General features: G+C 38.3%; 1 pseudogene; it reads left to right on the forward strand.

The window, feature by feature from the left end:
• The first annotated feature begins 5968 nt into the window (after positions 1-5968).
• On the forward strand, positions 5969-6067 carry LOC145573486 (small nucleolar RNA R71; annotated as a pseudogene).
• Positions 6068-7343: the final 1276 nt, after the last annotated feature.

Below are 7343 nucleotides of genomic sequence, written 5' to 3' on the forward strand. Positions count from 1 at the left end.
AGCCTTGATAAGGTCCCTAAAATCGACACACATGCGAACTCGTCCATCCTTTTTAGGAACCGAGGCGATGTTCGCTACCCATTTTGGGTAATTACATACGCGAATAAAACTTGCGTCTAATTGCTTTTGTACTTCTTCTTTTATTTTTCAAAGTGACGTCAGGTTTCATTCGTCGAAGTTTTTGTTTTACTGGTTTAGAGGTAGGGTTTAAGGGAATGGTATGTTCCGCAATTTCCCTATCTATTCCAGGCATGTCCTTGTATGACCAAGCGAACACGTCTTCGAATTCTTTGAGCGTCGATATGAGGATCGATCGCTCTTCCGGATTTAAGGCTAATCCAATTTTTACTTCCTTTTGTTTTTTCATTCGTTCCAATATATTAATTGTTTCAGTTTCTTCTATTACAGGATTCTTTTGTTCTCGTTCATTCATTAATTCAACCAATTTGTTAATGTTATCATCTTCATTAGATTGATTATTATAGCATTCAAAAGATTCGAGAGAAGGCATATACTCGGAAATAGAGCTCATATTATTGAAATCAAAAGAAAGTAAATCAAGAGGAGAATGCTTTTTGGGATCCTTATCCTTAGAACTAGAAAATAAAGACTCAATAATGGCCTCAAGGCCTAAATTTTTAGCTTCTTAAAATCTAGACTAGACTCATCATTTTCTTGAAACATCTCCCCTTCGACTGTGGTGATCTCCAGCTTGTCACCTTTATGGTCAGTGCACTTGAAAGTCGTCCTTCATCCATGCTCGAAAGTTTCATTGAAAGGGGTGATCAATGAGGTTGGGTCAAAAGATTCATCTTGGATGGCATTTTGATTAGTCATTGTAGCAACATGGTTTTGCTTTAGTCTAAACAGAAAGTTAATTGATTGCCTATCATAGCACCTTGGAGTTGGGTGTTTTAATTGAATGATTCAAAAATCGTCATTTAAGAAGTAGCAATCGTGGAATATTTCGAATCCAGGCTTCTTGATACCTTGTAGAGCTAATGGTTCTAGAAAATCATAGCATAGGTGATCTTTTCCCTCCCTAACAAATTGACCGTTGAGTGTTTTATTGTAGGATGGGAGTAAAGAGATTATCCCTTTCTTTTTATTATCTCTACGTGCTTTGATCATAGCATCGTGAGACTCAAGTTCTTCTTTAGTTGGCTTATATCCCAATCCAAAAGAAAAGCTTTTCTTTGGGATAGGAAGTAAAAGAGATTTCTTTATTCCTATTCCCAAAGGCATCCCAGGAAAGTAACTACTCTTTAACAAGATGTTGTTTACTATAAGGGTGGAATATGGATCAAGCTTGAATGGTTCATCAAGGCTTTCCTCCATTTCTAGTGTGCCAATTGCCTCCACGGCGAATCCCCACATGTCCTCTTCATCATTATCGTTGTTTATTTCAAGAAGTGATTGATCGTTTATTGCTATTTTAAGAGGAGAAGCATGTATAGTCATAGGAAGACCTTGATAGTTCAACCTAATCATTTGATGGAGCGAAGATGGTATTGCTCCAAGCTCATGGTATTGATTAGTCGGATTTTTCGCAAATAAGCAAGCTAACGAGATCCTATGGAGTCGTGTCCGTACTTACGGACAAAGCCGTTAGAGCATTCATGAGAGAATTCCTATGTTCCTTAGAAGTACTCAAGAGTTCCCAAATGCTAACATTCGCCTTAGATTGGCGAATTTGTTTGACCAATGGATCTTCCACCTCAAGTGGAGGTGGTACTGGATTTTGAACTTGATTTTGGGTGGTGGACAATCCATTTGGTTGTGTTTGATAAACTCGCCCAGAACGAGTTAGATGATCTGTCTCATTTGGGTTAGTTGTGGGACTCGTGATCCAAATTTCTTCTAGAGGCTTTAAGTGCGCCTCCATTTCAAGATGCTCCATGAGTTGTGCTTGATGCTATTATTCATCCAAGGAGATATTTGATAAATCTTGTGATTTCCCCAAGAAATGATCCCAATCAAGCGCTCCAATTGTTTCTTTTTGTAGACAAGGTGGAGGTGGGATGGCGGCATACTTAGAGACATATAAGTCTTGGAAGTCATCGTCCCATAACCCACACACTTCATTAGTTGCCCCTATGAGTGTTGTGGTTAGAGGCTTCCCTATGGGAGTGATATAATTCATAGGATTGAACGTATCGCTTCCCATATGGTCCTCATCAATGTGAAATGTCCATAATGGGGATACATTGTTGTTGGGTTTAGGCGTGGGAATTCTGCCATCGTCTACTAGATATTGAATTTTGTGCTTTAGGACAAAGCAATGTTCAGTATCATGCCTAACATCTCTATAATAAGCACAATAGGCATTGCCATCCCATTGAGAGTTTCTTTTTTCTGGAGAAGTGGGTGGCATTGGCCATGTTGGTGCGAGCAATTCTTTTTCGTTTAATTTTTCTAGCAACACTTTCTCTTGTCCATCTTCTCCGAGGGTCATTATTATGATATTGCATTGTGCCATTATATTGCGTGGAAGTCGCAAATACATCAATAGAGGATGAAGTGTTAACATTCCCCTTTTTGTAGTTGTTCTTAGGTTGATGATGATGAGGCTTATTTGCCTTTTCTTTAGGAGGGAGGGTACTAAAATAACGTTCCCTTTAGGAGGGAATGAGTTCAGGAGCCTCGCTCTAGTACAGCCTCTACTAGCTCTTCCTTTTTCAACAATTTCATCACCAAACAATATATGCAACGTAATACCTAAAACTAAGTTAGTTGATTTTATTTACAAGCATTAATCGCGTAGGAATTACATTGCAAAGGTCGTTATTCTCACTTAATCAATATTCGTGAAAAGAACAATAAATAAACAAGATTCGCTTTGATTTAGGTGATCAATCAACAATAAAATATGCAATTCTATTCTTTATTTAACACAAGATACTATGTAGATTTAATTAATTAAAAGTTCATTTAAAGTGGTCAAACAACACTAATTAATTAATTAAAAGTTTATTTAAACAAGAAAAATAAAGGTGATTGATCTAACTGCTCGGCAATTTACCACTTCTCCTTGCTAGATCTTCGTTTAGAACACTTCTGGACTGCTTCTTGTTTGGGAACCTCCACTGAAGTAACATGTATTAAGGGGGGTAAATGTTTAGGACAAGAGAGTTAAGAGTTCACAAAGTTTCTGCCAGCGTTTAGGTTAATTTCTATTTGTTTCAGCCTCCTATTAAGCCTCTATTTTTAGGAAATGGATGCATTTAGGGTTTCGGTGATTCTGCCGCAGCAGCGGTTGCGCGCGACAGCCCAGCGCAAGTGATTTAGATGAGCTGCTCAGGGTAGTGCAGCTGAATGCCTTGCGCGCTGTATTATGGTAAGATTCGATTTTATATTTTTATGAAATTCTGAATCTTTCGCAAGCGCATCACTAGACGTTGCACTAAGTGTCACGCGCAACCAATTAATTTGCGCGTGCCAGTCTAGCGCGACTCATTGAGATGCGAGCGGATTTCTCTGCGGCAGCATTGATTTTTAACCTAGGCGCCTCTAAATCCGTCATAATTAGGTTTTAAGCTCGGGCTTAAACCTAATTATGATCGGGCTTAGTTAATTTGGACATTAATTCATTTTGTTTTAGGTTAGGTTAGTCATTTTGCGTTTTTGTGATTTAGTCAGTTGTCCATAAGCATTCTTCACGTTGGTCCAGCGCAAAGATGGTTTTATTTTTCGTCATAGCACTTCCTGTCAGGACAGGAGGCCAAAAGTAGATGTCTACAACGGAATAAGTAGAATTTGGGCATAAGAATTCATAACTAAGGTGTGATGGTAGAGGTTTGAGCTCTACAATTGGAACACCTTTACCTTCCTTGGATGACGCCACTTGCAATGCATCTTGACTTGAAATTCCCATGAAAATGTGATCATCACTCTCTTCCATGCTCTCATCAATGACTCTTTTAAATAAAGCCATTTCCTTGCCATGCTCACCTATCTTTTCCTTGTTCAACAAAACACACTCAAGTGGATCATTAGAAGTGAGCAAGTGCTCATGCATAGAATTCACAATATCATCCAAGATTTTAACTCTCATGCAATTTTCAAGTGAAGAAGAAGGATATTTCATGCTTTCATTCAAATCAAATTCTATGACTTCTTCTCCAACGTTGAGAGAAATCTTAGCACTTTTAACATCAATCATGGCACCCGAGGTAGCAAGAAAAGGTCTATCAAGTATGATAGGAATATTGGAATCATCATCCATTTCTAGAACAACAATGTCAACCGAAATTACAAACTTTCCTACCCTCAAAGGAACATCTTCTACCTTACCTTTTGGAATCTTAATTGTTCTATCGGCTAGTTGCAAGGTAATGTTGGTAGGTGAAAGTTCCCCTAACTCAAGTCTTTGATAAACCGAATATGGCATTAGGCTAACACTAGTTCCTAAGTCACACAAGGCATTATCAATTTGCATCTTATAGATAGCACAAAGGATAGAAAAGTTTCCGGGATCCTTCAACTTGGGCGGCATCTTCTTCGTAATGATTGCACTACAATTCTTGGTCAAACTAACTGTTTCCACCATATCACAAGTTCTTCTTCCACTCAAGATGTCCTTAAGGAATTTTGCATAATTCGGCATTAGATCTATGACATCGGTAAATGAAAGGGTAAGATTAAGTTGCCTAAGCATCTCTATGAACTTGCCAAATTGTTCATCTAGTTTGTGCCTATTGAACTTTTGGGGGTATGGGAACTTAGGTTTGATAACTTCTCTCACTTTCTCTTTTTCTTTTTCGATTGGTTTTTCAGCTACATCCTCATTCCAAGAGCTTTTTCCTTCCTCACCTTCAACCAAAACTTCCTTAGGACTCTCCTTAGCCTCACTCTTCTTAGGCTCTACATTCTCAAGAATCCTACCACTCCTTGTCATTATGGCATTAATTGGTCTCTTGGGATCTACACCTTGAGATGGCAGGGAAGAAGGGCTAGCATGCTTTTTCAAAACATTTGCCAATTGAGAAATTTGATTCTCCAACATCTTACTATATGCCATCATGTCATTAAACTTCTTATCACTAGATGACATGTAAGTGTTCAACAACTTGATTTGATTTTCAATTACATCCTCCAAACTACCTATAGAAGGAGATGATCGGGCATAAGAGCTATCATTTTGACCTTGAGCCTTTGGAGTGAAACCGGGTGGGGGACCCCTTTGATTGTTGTTTTGAAAATTGCCCTTATTTTGGTTACTCCAATTGCCTCGACCTTGATTTTTGCCACTTTGGTTATGATTAACATAATTTTGATTATGGTTCCCATATCTTTGCCCTTGGTTTTGACCACCATAACCTTGGTTGTTATAGTTGCCTCGGAAACCTTGGTTTCTATAATCCCCATTGTGGTTATAATTATTAAAATTCCCATTATGATAGTTCATATTCCCATTATTTCTTTGATTATCAAATGTAGGTCCAACATTGTTATTAGATACATAGTTCATATGTTCATTCTCATTGCCAACATAATCATCACATCCATCAAAAGAACTATTAGGACAATTTGAAGCATCATGGCCATATGAATCACACAAATAACAAAACATATAACCATTGGATATGTTGCTAGAAGGGAGAAGGGGATTTGTGTTAAGAAATATACCTCTCCCCTTATTTTGGGAGGGAAAAATCGGTACTTGAGATGAAACACTCTCAAGTTTGGCTTTGATTGAGGTCATTTCCTTCCTAAATTTCGAGATTTGTGAGACAAGTTGTTGATGGCATTGATGTGATCAACCGAGTACACCGAAGCACCACTTTTTCTTGTTGTTGCATGCTCATCATCTTACCAATCCATATAATTCCTCACTACATCTTCAATGACGTCCACCACTTCCTCCTCCGTCTTGTTCATTATTGGTCCTCAGGCTCTCGCATCAAGGCAAGATTTTCCTCACGGGCTTAGACCTCCATAGAAGATTTGGATGATTTGATGAGTAGGAATCTCATGGTGTGGGAATTGTCTTTGGTATTCCTTATACCTCTCTCATGCCTCATAAAGACTTTCATTGGGTTTTTGCTTAAAGCTTTGAATGAGAGCTCTTGCTTCGGTCGTCTTCTTTTGTGGGTAGAACCGAGATAGAAACTCCTTAGTCACTTCATCCCATGTCCTCAAGGAGTTTGGTTTCACCTCCTTGTCCAACCATTCTAATGCACGTCCAATGAGAGAAGAAGGGAAAATCTTAAGGCGAATAAACTCTTGAGAAATCCCATTCACCTTAATGGTATAGCAATACTTCTCAAACTCCTTAAGATGATTGAGGGGACTCTCATGCTTTGCACCACTATATTAACGCCTCTATATCAATGTAATCATGGCCGGTCTAATCTCAAAGTCAGTTGTCGGTGTCGTAGGTAGAGCTATTCCACTCTCATACCTATAGGCTCTCGGAACTCCTAACTCCTTTAATGCCACTCTAGGATTTTCTCCCATGCTTGCCTGTTCTTCTTCTTACGGTTCTTCTTCACTTTGAGGGCTAGAACTCAAGGAACGTCTAGAAACTCTTATCCTTGCAATTGTCCTCTCAACTTCTGGATCAAATGACACTAGAGAATGACCACGTGCTCTATGCGTACAATCTCAAAAGAAATAATTAGTAGCACGGCTACAAATGTAGCCTAAAAGAAAGAAAATCTTTTTGTATTTTTCAAATAAATGGAATAGACTCAATCAACAATAGCAATTAACCATGCCATTCCCCGGCAACGGCGCCATTTTTGACGCGGGTGAAACCTAGGTCGTTGATTACTAACTAACCCCGATTAAAACCAAATTTTTAAAACCAAACCCAACCCTGAGTATAGGGGTAAGTCCGGGTCAAACCCAAGGGAATGTGGTAAATGCTAAAGTTTCTAGCTAAGCTATTCCGAAACCTAGGTGAGGGTTAGTCTAGAAAACTAAATAACGTAATTAAATGAGTACAAGAATGATATAAAGGATGTTAGGGAATTAGGATCCACATGCACTCATGATAATCACACTAATTGAGTAAGAAATCGATCAAGCATATAATGTGAGGGAAAGCAACAAATGCAATCAAAATAACTTAAAGAGCTATTTCCTAGGGTCAAGATAGATGTCTTTACAAATGACTTCAAAGAAATATTACAAAACAAGATCAATCGATAATAATAGCTTCCAAATCAATTTTTCGTATCATTGAAAACTATTATGCAATCTAGCTTGATAGTTAAGGTAGATCACTCCTCAAGATATCAAACACATGCACTAATTTCACCAACCAATTTAATCACAATGATGATCAATCAAAATTCCCCAATTAGCCATGAATTATCACTCATACATGCTTCACCATA

Source organism: Chenopodium album, chromosome 12 (genome assembly GCF_948465745.1).
Source record: "Chenopodium album chromosome 12, dcCheAlbu1.1, whole genome shotgun sequence".
Lineage (NCBI taxonomy): Eukaryota > Viridiplantae > Streptophyta > Magnoliopsida > Caryophyllales > Amaranthaceae > Chenopodium > Chenopodium album.